Genomic DNA, 13,175 nt, shown 5'->3' with positions numbered 1-13,175 from the left:
GTTTTTGATTGAGCTTTTGCCAGACACAGGGTCGATATCTAAGAGACCGTATAGGATGCCCGCTAAGGATTTGGAAGAAATTAAGAAGCAGATTAAGGAGTTACTGGATAAAGGATATATTCGCCCAAGTTTGTCACCTTGGGGATCACCAGTACTTCTAGTGGAGAAGAAAGATGGATCGTTGAGGATGGTTGTTGATTATCGTGGATTGAATGAAGTAACAATCAAGAACAAGTACCCACTGCCGATGATCAATGATTTGTTTGACCGACTAATAGGAGCTAAAGTATTTTCCAAGATTGATTTGTGATCAGAATACCACCAGTTGAAGATTCGAGAGCAGGATATACCCAAGACAGCTTTTACCACAAGGTATGGGCTATATGAGTACACCGTTATGTCATTTGGCCTGACTAACGCACCTGCCTATTTCATGAACATGATGAACAAAGTGTTTATGGAGTTTTTGGATAAGTTCGTCATAGTGTTCATTGATGATATTCTGGTCTATTCGAAGAATGAAGAAGAGCATAAGGAGCTTTGCGTTTGGTACTTGGAAAGCTCAGAGAACATTAGTTATATGCCAAGTTCAGCAAGTGCGAGTTTTGGTTAAAGGAAGTTGGATTCCTTGGACATGTTATATCCGGAGAAGGAATAGCAGTAGATCCCACCAAGGTTAACACTATGACAAATTGGGAGTCACCCACGACAGTTGGAGAGATCCGTAGTTTTCTTGGACTCGCAGGATACTACCGGAGATTCATTGAGAATTTTTCGAAGATTGCAAAGCCTATGACGGAGTTGTTGAAGAAAGACACCAAGTTCAATTGGACGGAGGAATGTGAGGCTAGTTTCCAGGAGTTGAAGAAATGTTTGGGTACAACGCCAGAGTTGATTCTGCCAGATCAACGCAAGGATTATGAAGTATATTGCGACGCTTCACGTCGAGGACTTGGAGCCGTACTTATGCAGGAGGGAAGAGTTGTTTCGTATGCCTCACGACAACTTAAACCCGATGAGTTGAATTATGCTACACATGATTTGGAGTTAGCAGCCGTAGTGCATGCGTTGAAGACATGGAGACATTTTCTCATCGGAAACCATTTTGAGGTGTACACGGATCACAAGAGTTTGAAGTACATTTTCACGCAGAAGGAGTTGAATCTCAGGCAAAGGAGATGGTTGGAGCTCATCAAGGATTATGATATGTGATTGCATTATCACCCAGGGAAGGCTAACGTAGTAGCTGATGCGTTGAGCCGCAAGAGCCATGTCAACACACTCATGACCAGAGAGTTACCCAAGGAGTTAGCCGAAGATCTTCATGAACTATGTTTGGAAATAGTTCCAAGAGGCTTTGTAGCAGCATTGGAGATTCAGTCTACTTTGATGGATAAGATCCGAGAAGCTCAGAAGACAGACAAGGAGATTGCCGAGATAAAGGAAAGGATGAGTAAAGGAAAATCCAAGGGATTTCGTGAGGATGAGCACGATACCTTATGGTTTGAGGACCGCGTTTATGTGCCCAATGATACAGAGATCAGGAAGTTGATTTTGCAAGAGGCCCATGATTCGCCATATTCGATTCACCCAAGAAATACCAAGATGTACCTGGATTTAAAGGACAGTTTCTGGTGAACCGGAATGAAGAAGGATATTGCGGAGTATGTAGCAGTTTGTGATGTATGTCAGAGAGTGAAGGCAGAGCATCAGAAGCCAGCAGGATTGCTACAACCATTGCCGATACCCGAATAGAAGTGGGATAAGCTAGGCATGGATTTCATCACGGGAGTGCCAGGACTCGTTCAGGCTATGACTCGATATGGGTTGTAGTCGATCGTTTGACGAAGGTAGCTCATTTCATCCCAGTAAAGACCACTTATACCAGTGCTAAGTTGGCAAAGATATACAGATCGTATGTCTGCACGGAGTTCCGAGGACCATTGTATCAGATAGAGAACCCAGTTTACCTCAAAGTTCTGGCATCAGTTGCATGAAACTTTGGGTACCAGGCTAGAGTTCAGTACAGCCTTTCATCCACAGACAGACAGACAGACCGAGAGAGTAAATCAGATTTTGGAGGACATGCTGAGAGCTTGTGCGCTTGATTATGGATCTAGTTGGGACGACAATTTGCCATATGCAGAGTTCTCTTACAACAACAGTTATCAATCCAGTTTGAAGATGGCCCCTTTCGAAGCTCTGTACGAAAGGAGGTGTAGGACACCGTTGTTGTGGGATGAAGTTGGAGACCGCCAGTTGTTTGGACCAGATTTGATTAAAGAGTCTGAATAGTAGGTGAAGTTGATTCGCGATAGGCTCAAGGTAGCCCAGTCCAGGAGAAGAGCTATGCAGATTCTAAACGCAAGGAAACAATTTACGAAGTCGGAGACAGAGTGTATCTTCGAGTATCACCACTTCGAGGAGTGAAGCGCTTTGGAGTTAAGGGAAAGTTAGCGCCACGTTTTGTAGGACCATACAAAGTTTTGGAGCGTATGGGAGAAGTTTCTTACAAGTTGGAATTGCCCGAAGGATTGTCGGGAGTTCACGATGTGTTCCATGTTTCTCAGTTGAAGAAGTGCCACGCGCAGATGGCTGAGATACCACTGAGAGATACAGTGCCACTGGAAGCGATTCAGTTGGATAGTGATTTGACCTACGAGGAGAAACCAGTTAAGATTCTCGAATATGCCAGCCGAATCACCCGCAGCAAGGTTATCAACTTTTGCAAAGTTCAGTGGAGTCACCATACCGAGGATGAAGCCACCTGGGAGCGAGAGGAAGATCTACGGAAGGACCACTCTCACCTATTTTCTAGCCAACCCGAATCTCGAGGGCGAGATTCATCTTAAGGGGGGTAGGTTTGTAACATCCCAAATTTTGAATTTGGAATGTTATACATTAGATCATCATGCATAACATATTTTATTGCATTTTGTTTTGCGATCCTAGAAATTCTACGCAACTCAAGGACCCACGGAGAGAGTTGGGGATTTCGTCATTTTCATATTTGGCTTTTCTCAAATTTTGAAAATAGGATCATATGTTTTAATTATTTTTCTCTCCAAAAAATGTTTAGTATTTAAAATTATATGAGAGGGGATAATATGACTTCTCCACAAATAATGAAATATTGGAGGAAAAATATTTAAAAAAAATATTTGAATTTATTTGGATTTTATTTGATTTTATTTGAATTAGGAAAAATACGCGTTTTTCAAAATTGCATTTTAGGCCCAAATAAATGTTCATCTTGTCCGGCTTATTTTTAGAGGACGGGGCAAATTTATTTCGGGATTTTTGGAGTCCGTTTAGTATTTCTTTTCTTACTTTTTCTGCACGTTCGATTTAAAAAAAAGTCAACCGACCTACCGGGCTGTGTCTGGCTAGGACTCTTGGCCCGGCCGGCCCTTATAAGCCGGGCCGCCGGCAGCCCAACCCGAGCCGCCCCGCCACCCAAACCCTAGCGCCAACCCGCCGCCGCCGCCGCCGCCCGACGCCGTCGCCCCGCCGCCGACCCCGCCGCCCCGCCGGAGCCCCGCCCGACGCCGGAGCCGCCCCGCCGCCGTCGTCCTGCCGCCCGAGGTTGACCGCCGCCGCCGGTTTCCGCGAGAAAACCGCCCGGTTTTTCATTCGGTTTTTTCAATAAAAAAACCCTAGATTTTTTATAGATCGGTTTAGTTTTTTTCGATTTATTTATTTTGCGAACGTTCGTCCGTACGTTCGTTTTAACGAACGATTTTCGTCGTTTAACCGCAGACAGCGAACGTTCGTTCGTTAGCTTGTTCGTCAGTTTTTCTTTTTCTCAGATTTTCCGCGATTATTTTCGATCGCGATTTCTGATCCGATTTTCGTTCTAGTATAACTTTTCTCTCGTTTATTGGAATCAGGCGATTCAAGCGCCTAGAGTTTCATCTCGAAACCCTCTTTCTGTTTAACCAACTTAAACAAGTTTTTGCTACTGTAAAATTTGACTTAGGTCCATATTAGTAAACGAAGCTTGTTTCTTTCGCCGTTTGAGTTTCGTTGCTTCGTTCGATTTGATTCTTTTTGCAAACCGGAGTTCTTTAATTGAACTTTCTGGTTAGATCTCTTATTTTGAGTTTTACCCGTGCACCCTTGCTTGATTGCTTATGTATGTATTGTTTGTTTGCGATAGAGTACCCGGAGTGCGAAGCGTGCTACTACGAGTCTCTAGGTTTCACGGATCATCAGCAAGGCAAGTAACACTTTGATCATATCCCTTTCATACCCAGTTTTATGCATTAGATTCAACCCTCAAACATTGCATGAGTAGGATTGATAACATGTGGGTATTGGGAAGTAGTTGATGAGGTAGGAACCTATTACCCTGCATTCAAACCTTGGGAGTTACTTCTACGTTTGCTTATATTGCTATGCTATGCTCGTAGACGTGGATTGGGTTTGAGTGAATTTACATGACAGATGTGAGATTGCTAATTAAGGGTTGAACTTAAGGTGGCAACTTAAATACACATCTGGGTGGATTGAGGCACCTGGGGAACCCAGTGATTGCCTGTATTTTTTTGGAAATCCCAGGGTACCGTGTGATTCTCCTATGGACCGCCACCCAGGCTCAAAGGGATCATGAGATATTTCATACTAGAAACTTTTGTGTGCAGCCACAAGCTATTATGGGCTCTAGCATAGTTGATTAAGTCGTGTGAACTCTTACAGTGGTAGACTAGCAGATGTAGGGGAAAGTAGATGTAACTGTCTACCCATCGTAAGGTGCTAACGCTTCTGAAAGACTGTGTCTCGGTCATCCGTTTCTCAAACACCATGTAGTGCGAGAAATCCAACGGAGGAGATTGAGTCTTATGGGGATAAGTGCACAAACCTCTGCAGAGTGTACAAACTAATCATGGTTAGCCGTGTCCCCGGTTATGGACATCTTGAGTATCTAGTTCTTGGATTATCATATCGATCTCATCACGTTACTTAAATAATTTGTTGGGTTGTTAATGATTACTTTTAATTGGGATTGAGAGGGGGTTTACCTTCTCAATATTTTTCAACCAACTTTGTAGTTAAATAAAATATATTCCTTTGCAGTAGGGAAAAATTGGCTTTATGCAAAACTGTAACCATAGAGCTTTCCACCAGCCAAATATGCATGTAGTGATAGCATTATTCTGTTCATTACTCTATGTGTTACCTTGCCAGCATATTCCATGTGCTGACCCGTTTTCGGGCTGCAATGTTCATGTTGCAGACTTTTCAGACGACGAGTAAGGTGCTATAGGTCGTGGTCTTATACTCAGTGATGCCGTTGGAGTTGATGGACTCACTTTATCTTCCAAGCCTTCCGCTGTTATCGTAATTAGATGGCCTTAAGCCATATTTATTGTAATAAGTTCTCTTTTGAGACATTCGATGTAATAAGTGTGTGATTGCTACTCTGTTATAAATCCTTCAAGTACTGTGCGTGTCAGCATTACCGATCCAGGGATGACATTGATGCACAGAGACTAGACTATTTGAGGTCTGGTCGCTACAATACTCTTGTTGTGATGAATTGAATCTTTACCCTTTGAAGTTTTGTCTTGTCGGATTGAATATTCAGATATGAGAACACATGATGTATGTCTTGCGGTATGAATACTTGAGGTGACAGTGGGGTATCATATTGATTCACTTGATGTATGTTATGGCACTCAACTTGCGGATTCCCGCGGTGACATTGGGGTAATCTTTGCATAGGGGTTGATGCATGCTTTTATTATCTTTTCTCCGATAGAAACTTTGGGGTCTCTTTGTAGTTCTTTGTGTGGATTGAGTATTATGAATATGAATTTGCTTTGGTGTTATTTTAGTACGAACTCTTGATTAGATCGATCGGAAAGAATAGCTTTGAGGTGGTTTCGTACCCTGCAAACAATTTCTATCTTTTGTTCTCCGCTAATAGGAACTCGGGAGTTATTCTTTATTGCACTTTGAGGGATAATCATATGATCCAACTATGTTAGCATTGTTGAGAGATTGCACTACCGAAAGTACGGACCCTAGGCCTCATTTTTAAGCATTGCAATACCGTTTTTGTGTCCGTTTACTATTTGCTACCTTGCCGTTTTTATTTATTCAGATTATAAAAATATATTTCTACCATCCATATTACACATTTATCAGCATCTCTTCGCTAAACTAATGCACCTATACAATTTGCCATTGTATTGGGTGTGTTGGGACACAAGAAATTTCTTGTATTTCGTTGCAGGGTCGTTTGAGAGAGACTATCTTCATCCTACGCCTCCCACGGATTGATAAACCTTAGGTCATCCACTTGAGGGAAAATTGCTACTGTCCTACAAAACTCTGCGCTTGGAGGCCCAACATGTGTCTACAAGAATAAAGTTGCGTAGTAGACATCAGCGACGAATGATATGTCTCCAACGTATCTATAATTTTTGATTGTTCCATGCTATTATATTATCTGTTTTGGATGTTTAATGGGCTTTACTATGCACTTTTATATTATTTTTGGGACTAACCTATTAACCAAAGGCCCAGTGCAAATTGCTGTTTTTTTGCCTATTTCAGTGTTTCGCAGAAAAGGAATATCAAACGGAGTCCAAATGGAATGAAACCTTCGGGAGAGTTATTTTTGGAACAAACGCAATCCAAGAGACTTGGAGTGGACGTCAAGGAATCAACGAGGAAGCCACGAGGCAGGAGGGCGCGCCCAGGGGGGGTAGGCACACCCCCACCCTCGTGGGCCCCTCGTGGCTCCACCGACCTAGTTCTTTCACCTATATATACTCATATACCCTGAAAACATCCGAGAGCACCACGAAACCCTATTTCCACCGCCGCAACCTTCTGTACCCATGAGATCCCATCTTGGGGCCTTTTCCGGCGCTCCGCCGGAGGGGGAATCAATCACGGAGGGCTTCTACATCAACACCATAGCCTCTCCGATGATGTGTGAGTAGTTTACCACAGACCTTCGGGTCCATAGTTATTAGCTAGATGGCTTCTTTCCTCTCTTTTGATCTCAATACAAAGTTCTCCTCGATCTTCTTGGAGATCTATTCGATGTAATTCTTTTTGCGGTGTGTTTGTCGAGATCTGATGAATTGTGGGTTTATGATCAAGATTATCTATGAACAATATTTGATTCTTCTCTGAATTCTTTTATGAATGATTTAATTATCTTTGCAAGTCTCTTCGAATTATCAGTTTGGTTTGGCCTACTAGATTGATCTTTCTTGCAATGGAAGAAGTGCTTAGATTTGGGTTCAATTTTGTGGTGTCCTTTCCGAGTGACAGCACGGGCAGCAAGGCACGTATTGTATTGTTGCCATCAAGGATAAAAAGATGGGGTTTATATCATATTGCTTGAGTTTATCCCTCTACATCATGTCATCTTGCCTAATGCGTTACTCTGTTCTTATGAACTTAATACTCTAGATGCATGCTGGATAGCGGTCGATGTGTGGAGTAGTAGTAGTAGATGCAGAATCATTTTGGTCTACTTGTCGCGGACGTGATGCCTATATACATGATCATGCATAGATATTCTCATAACTATGCACTTTTCTATCAATTGCTCAACAGTAATTCGTTCACCCACCGTAAATTATGCTATCTTGAGAGAAGCCACTAGTGAAACCTATGGCCCCCGGGTCTATTTTCCATAATATTATTTTCCTATCAATTTACTATTCCTTCCGTGTTTTATTTTGCAATCTTTACTTTCCAATCTATATCATAAAAATACCAAAAATATTTATCTTATTATCTCTACCAGATCTCACTTTTGCAAGTGGCCATGAAGGGATTGACAACCCCTTTATCACGTTGGTTGCAAGGTTCTTATTTGTTTGTGTAGGTACGAGGCGACTTGCGTGTAACCTCCTACTGGATTGATACCTTGGTTCTCAAAAACTGAGGGAAATACTTACGCTACTTTGCTGCATCACCCTTTCCTCTTCAAGGGAAAACCAACGCATGCTCAAAAGGTAGCAACGAACTGTCGCAACGGTGCATACTCTGGGAGAACACTTATACCTTGAAATTTTAGTAAGGGATCATCTTATAATGCTACTGCCGTACTAAGCAAAATAAGATGCATAAAATATAAACATCACATGCAATCAAAATATGTGACATGATATGTCCATCATCATCTCATGCCTTTGATCTCCATCTCCAAAGCACCGTCATGATCTCCATTGTCACCGGCTTGACACCTTGATCTCCATCAAAGCGTTGTGGTCGTCTCGCCAACTATTGCTTCTACAACTATCACTAACGCATAGTGATAAAGTAAAGCAATTACATGGTGTTTGCATTTCATACAATAAAGCGATAAGCATAAGGCTCCTGCCAGTTGCAGATAACTTTTACAAGACATGATCATCTCATACAATGACGTATATCACATCATGTCTTGACCATATCACATCACAACATGCCCTGCAAAAACAAGTTATACGTCCTCTACTTTGTTGTTGCAAGTTTTGCGTGGCTGCTACGGGCTTCTAGCACGAACCGTTCTTACCTATGCATCAAAACCACAACGGTGTTTCGTCAAGTTTGCTGTTTTAACCTTCAACAAGGACCGACCGCAGTCAAATTCGATTCAACTAAAGTTGGAGAAACAGACACCCGCCAGCCACCTTTATGCAAAACTAGTTGCATGTCTGTCGGTGGAACCGGTCTCATGAACGTGGTCATGTAAGGTTGGTCTGGGCCGCTTCATCCAACAATACCGCCGAATCAAAATAAGACGTTGGTGGTAAGCAGTATGACTATCAGCGCCCACAACTCTTTGTGTTCTACTCATGCATATCATCTACGCATAAACCTAGCTCTGATACCACTGTTGGGGAACGTAGCATGCAATTTCAAAAAAAATCCTATGCTCACGCAAGATCTATCTAGGAGATGCATAGCAACGAGAGGGGGAGAGTGTGTCCACGTACCCTCGTAGACCGAAAGCAGAAGCGTTTGACAATGCGGTTGATGTAGTCGAACTTCTTCTCGTTCCGACCAATCAAGCATCGAACGTATGGCACCTCCGAGTTCTGCACACGTTCAGCTCGATGATGTCCCTCGAACTCTTGATCCAGCAAAGTGTTGAGGGAGAGTTCTGTCAGCATGACGGCTGGTGACGGTGATGGTGAAGCGATCCGCGCAGGGCTTCGTCTAAGCACCACGTGAATATGACCGGAGGCGTAAACTGTGGAGGAGGGTGCCGCACACGGCTAACAATGTTTGTTGTGTTTTCTAGCGGTGCCCCCCACATAGATATAGGTGGGAGAGGGAGAGGGAAGTAAGGGGTGCCCCAAGTAGGAATAATCCTACTTGGGCGCCTCCCACAAGTCGGCCTCCCCCTTTCCATAAGTGTCGGAGGGGGAAGGAAATAGAGGGGGCAAAGAAGGGAAGGGGGAGGCCGAATCCTCCCCTTTCCTTTCTCCCTTCCCCTCCTTCCTTCTCCTCCTATTCGGCCTATATGGGGGTGCACCAGCCCATAAGTTTGTCCATCACATCATTCTCCTAATGATGTGATCCCGTTCATCAAATGACAACACATGTCTATGGTTAGGAAACTTAACCATCTTTGATTAACGAGCTAGTCTAGTAGAGGCTTACTAGGGACACTGTGTTTTGTCTATGTATCCACACGTGTATCAAGTTTCCGGTTAATACAATTCTAGCATGAATAACAAACATTTATCATCATATAAGGAAATATAAATAACAACTTTATTATTGCCTCTATGGCATATTTCCTTCAACATCTGGGCTAAGGGAACTCTGGCAACCACCCGAAGCAGCCCTCAGATGCAACAAAGGGGGCACCTTGCCCCCTTCCCGAAGTCCCCTGCCACCTCCGGCAGGCCTCGCGTGCACCTACACCGCACCATGGAGCCACCCCGGCCCGACGAGCCCGTAGCTGAATCCGTAGAAGAGGAAGGGAGCTCACCCAAGTTAGTCACACACGAAACACCGTCGGAGCATGTCCCGCCGTCGCCGGGGGAAGACCAGGCCGACCACGAAGTTGCAGCCACGCCACTGCAAGCCCCACCACGCTGAGCCCCGGATGGGCCTCCACCGCCACCCCACGGTGCCCGCCGCCACCAGATACCCAATCAGGGAGGATCTGGCCAGAGGCGCGCTGGCGCACCATCGTCCGATCTAGCCTTGTCGCGGCCGCCACGCGGCAGACGCTCACCCAGCCGCCATCATGACACCACCAGGCGCCCTCGCCGCCACCCTGGAGCTGCGCTGTAGGCCCCCGTTGTAGGCCAACGCACCTGTACGAGTGGTCGACCCACGGCAGCCGTGGATCCCGTGCGGAGGGGAGAAGGAAGCCCCGTCGCCGCCCTTGTCGGCACTGTTGGGCAGCGATGAGGGAAGAGATCAGAGGGAGGAGGAGAGGGGGAGGTGGGGGCTAGGGTTCCCCCCCCGATGCTCGCGGGAGGGACGGGGAGACGAGCGTGGAAGTTTCGTGATGCACAACTCTTCTTTCTTTAGATCGACAAGGAGCACTGTCGAGAAGCACATTTGCCAAAAATGCATACACAAAGCAATAATCAGTTTGCAGAATAGTTGATTTATGAAGGGTAATAGCTATGTAGAATAGACAAACAACCCTGCTAATCTTTATTGATTAATCAAAATATTTATCGATATCGAGGTAGTTTCATAGGGGTGATAAGTTAAACATGTTGGCCTACACTTAATGAATAACATGCTTAGGCAGGTTGTGGGTTTCAGAAATACAACTTCCCAACTCATGAACATAAGCAACAGATTCACAATGCAATGTCCACGCTTGAATATCCTCTCTGTACTTCTTTTGGGTTTGTGATTATGGTTTCTTTTCTTTTATTTCTTTTTGACAGTTTCTTGATGGACCCTGGAGCACCGGCCGAAGTTATGTCCATGGCTCTGGCCAAAACCGTCGAGGCTCAGGGTACGAAGAAGCGCAAGCACCCCGCCGAGACTACTGCAGACAAGCTCAAGGCCATCGCCCTGTCCAAGCCCCCATCTCTGGGACCCCTCGTTAAGCCAATCCAGGTAATATCTCTTTTTGACGATATTCTTGGCGATCTTGATCATGTTTTTCATCTAACACGCAGTAGTACTACTAGTAGTACAACTTTCTGGGTGATCTTGCATGTGATTTTTGTGTGCCAAATGACAGTTCTAAATTGCTCTTTTGACCAAAACATGCGAGAGGTTGACATACATATGATTATTGCACATAACACTGATATCTTATAGATTACTTTCAACTACTTTATGAACATCGATGCTAGCTGCAGGAAATGCAAGATTTTAGCTCTCATGCCTTTGAAGAGAGTATAGTAGTCTCAGTAACTTGTGTTATGGATATTGCAAGTAATCACTCTGCTCTCATGCCGTTGAAGACATGTTCTAGTGTCTTTGTTCACTCATTTCTGTGCGTATATGTAGTCTTACATGGAGTAAAATATCAAAAATCATCTTATATTTCTGAACGGATGTAGTAATAAATTTTTTGGTTTATGTTTGAATTAGAACCAGGTCCGCGGTGGAGATGAAGTTATCAAAGTCATGTTGTCTGAACTGGAAGACCTGCGGATGAGTTCTACTACTAAACTATCCAACTGTTGTGTCCTTGTCGCCACGTGTCTTGAACAGGTGTTTTCTTGTAGCATTGTTGTCAGGCGTGTTCTCGAGGGTGTACATCACCACAACAATTTCCTAGATCTGCCTTCGATTACGAAGGGTGTGGTTCTTGTAAATCTTCCCGACAAATCTAATGTGGATTGTCTTCATCGTCATGTTTATGAGTGTAAAGACCACTCTCTTAGGTTCTCCAAGGTTGATGAGATGGCGATGGTGTTGGTAGACATCTCTCATGAAGTCCATGGCCTAGTCAGTTATGTGGGGTACATCCCGTAGGTCGGTGATACGTCTCCAACGTATCTACTTTTTCTCACGCTTTTTCTCTTGTTTTGGACTCTAATTTGCATGTGAATGAAACTAACCCCGGACTAACGCTGTTTTCAGCAGAACTACCATGGTGTTGTCTTTCTGCAGAAATAAAAGTTCCCAGAATAGAACGAAACTTTGCGAGGAATTTTTATATAATATATAAGAATTTCTGGAGCCAAGACCTACCGGAGAGGGGCCCCTGGGTGGGCGCCCCCCTCTCCTGGCGCGCCCAGGTGGGTTATCCCCACCTGGTGGCCCCGAAGACCCTGAAACCGACGCTATAAAATCCTATTTTTCAAGAAAAAAATCAGGGAGAAAGAATTATCGCGATCCACAAGACGGAGCCGCCGTCACCTCCTGTTCTTCATTGGGAGGCCAGATCTGGAGTCCGTTTGGGGCTCCGGAGAGGGGGGTCTTCGTTCTTCATCATCACCAACCCTCCTCCATCGCCAATTCTGTGATGCTCCCCACCGGGAGTGAGTAATTCCTTCGTAGGCTCGCTGGTCGGTGAGGAGTTGGATGAGATTCATCATGTAATCGAGTTAGTTTTGTTAGGGATTGATCCGTAGTATCCACTATGTTCTTAGATTGATGTTGCTATGACTTTGCTATGCTTAATGCTTGTCACTTTGGGCCCGGGTGCCATGAACTCAGATCTGAACCGTTTATGAATTCATCATTATATCCAGGTTCTAGATCCGATCTTGCAAGTTATAGTCACCTACTACGTGTTATGATCCGGCAACCCTAGAGTGACAACAACCGGGCCCACTCCCGGTGATTACCGTAGTTTGAGGAGTTCATGTATTCACTATGTGTTAATGCATTGTTCCGGTTCTCTATTAAAAGGAGGCCTTAATATCTCTTAGTTTCCAATATGGAGCCCATTGCCACGGTAGGGTAGGACATAAGATGTCATGCAAGTTCTTTCCGTAAGCACGTTTGACTATTTACGGAATACATGCCTACATTATATCGATGAACTGGAGCTAGTGCCGTATCGCCCTAGGTTATAACTGTCACATGATGAATATCATCTAACAAGTCACCGATCCAATGCCTATGAATTTATCTTATATTGATTCTGCTAAGTTACTACTGCTATCATCACTGTTACACTTGCTACAAAATTATTGCTATCACTGTTACTGTTACCATTACTGATGTCACTACTATCAAAACTATCATATTACATTGCTACTGATTACTTGTTGCAGATAATG

Source organism: Aegilops tauschii, chromosome 2, assembly GCF_002575655.3.
Source record: "Aegilops tauschii subsp. strangulata cultivar AL8/78 chromosome 2, Aet v6.0, whole genome shotgun sequence".
In the NCBI taxonomy this organism is placed as follows: Eukaryota; Viridiplantae; Streptophyta; class Magnoliopsida; order Poales; family Poaceae; genus Aegilops; species Aegilops tauschii.
Note: the sequence above shows the minus strand (reverse complement) of the source record.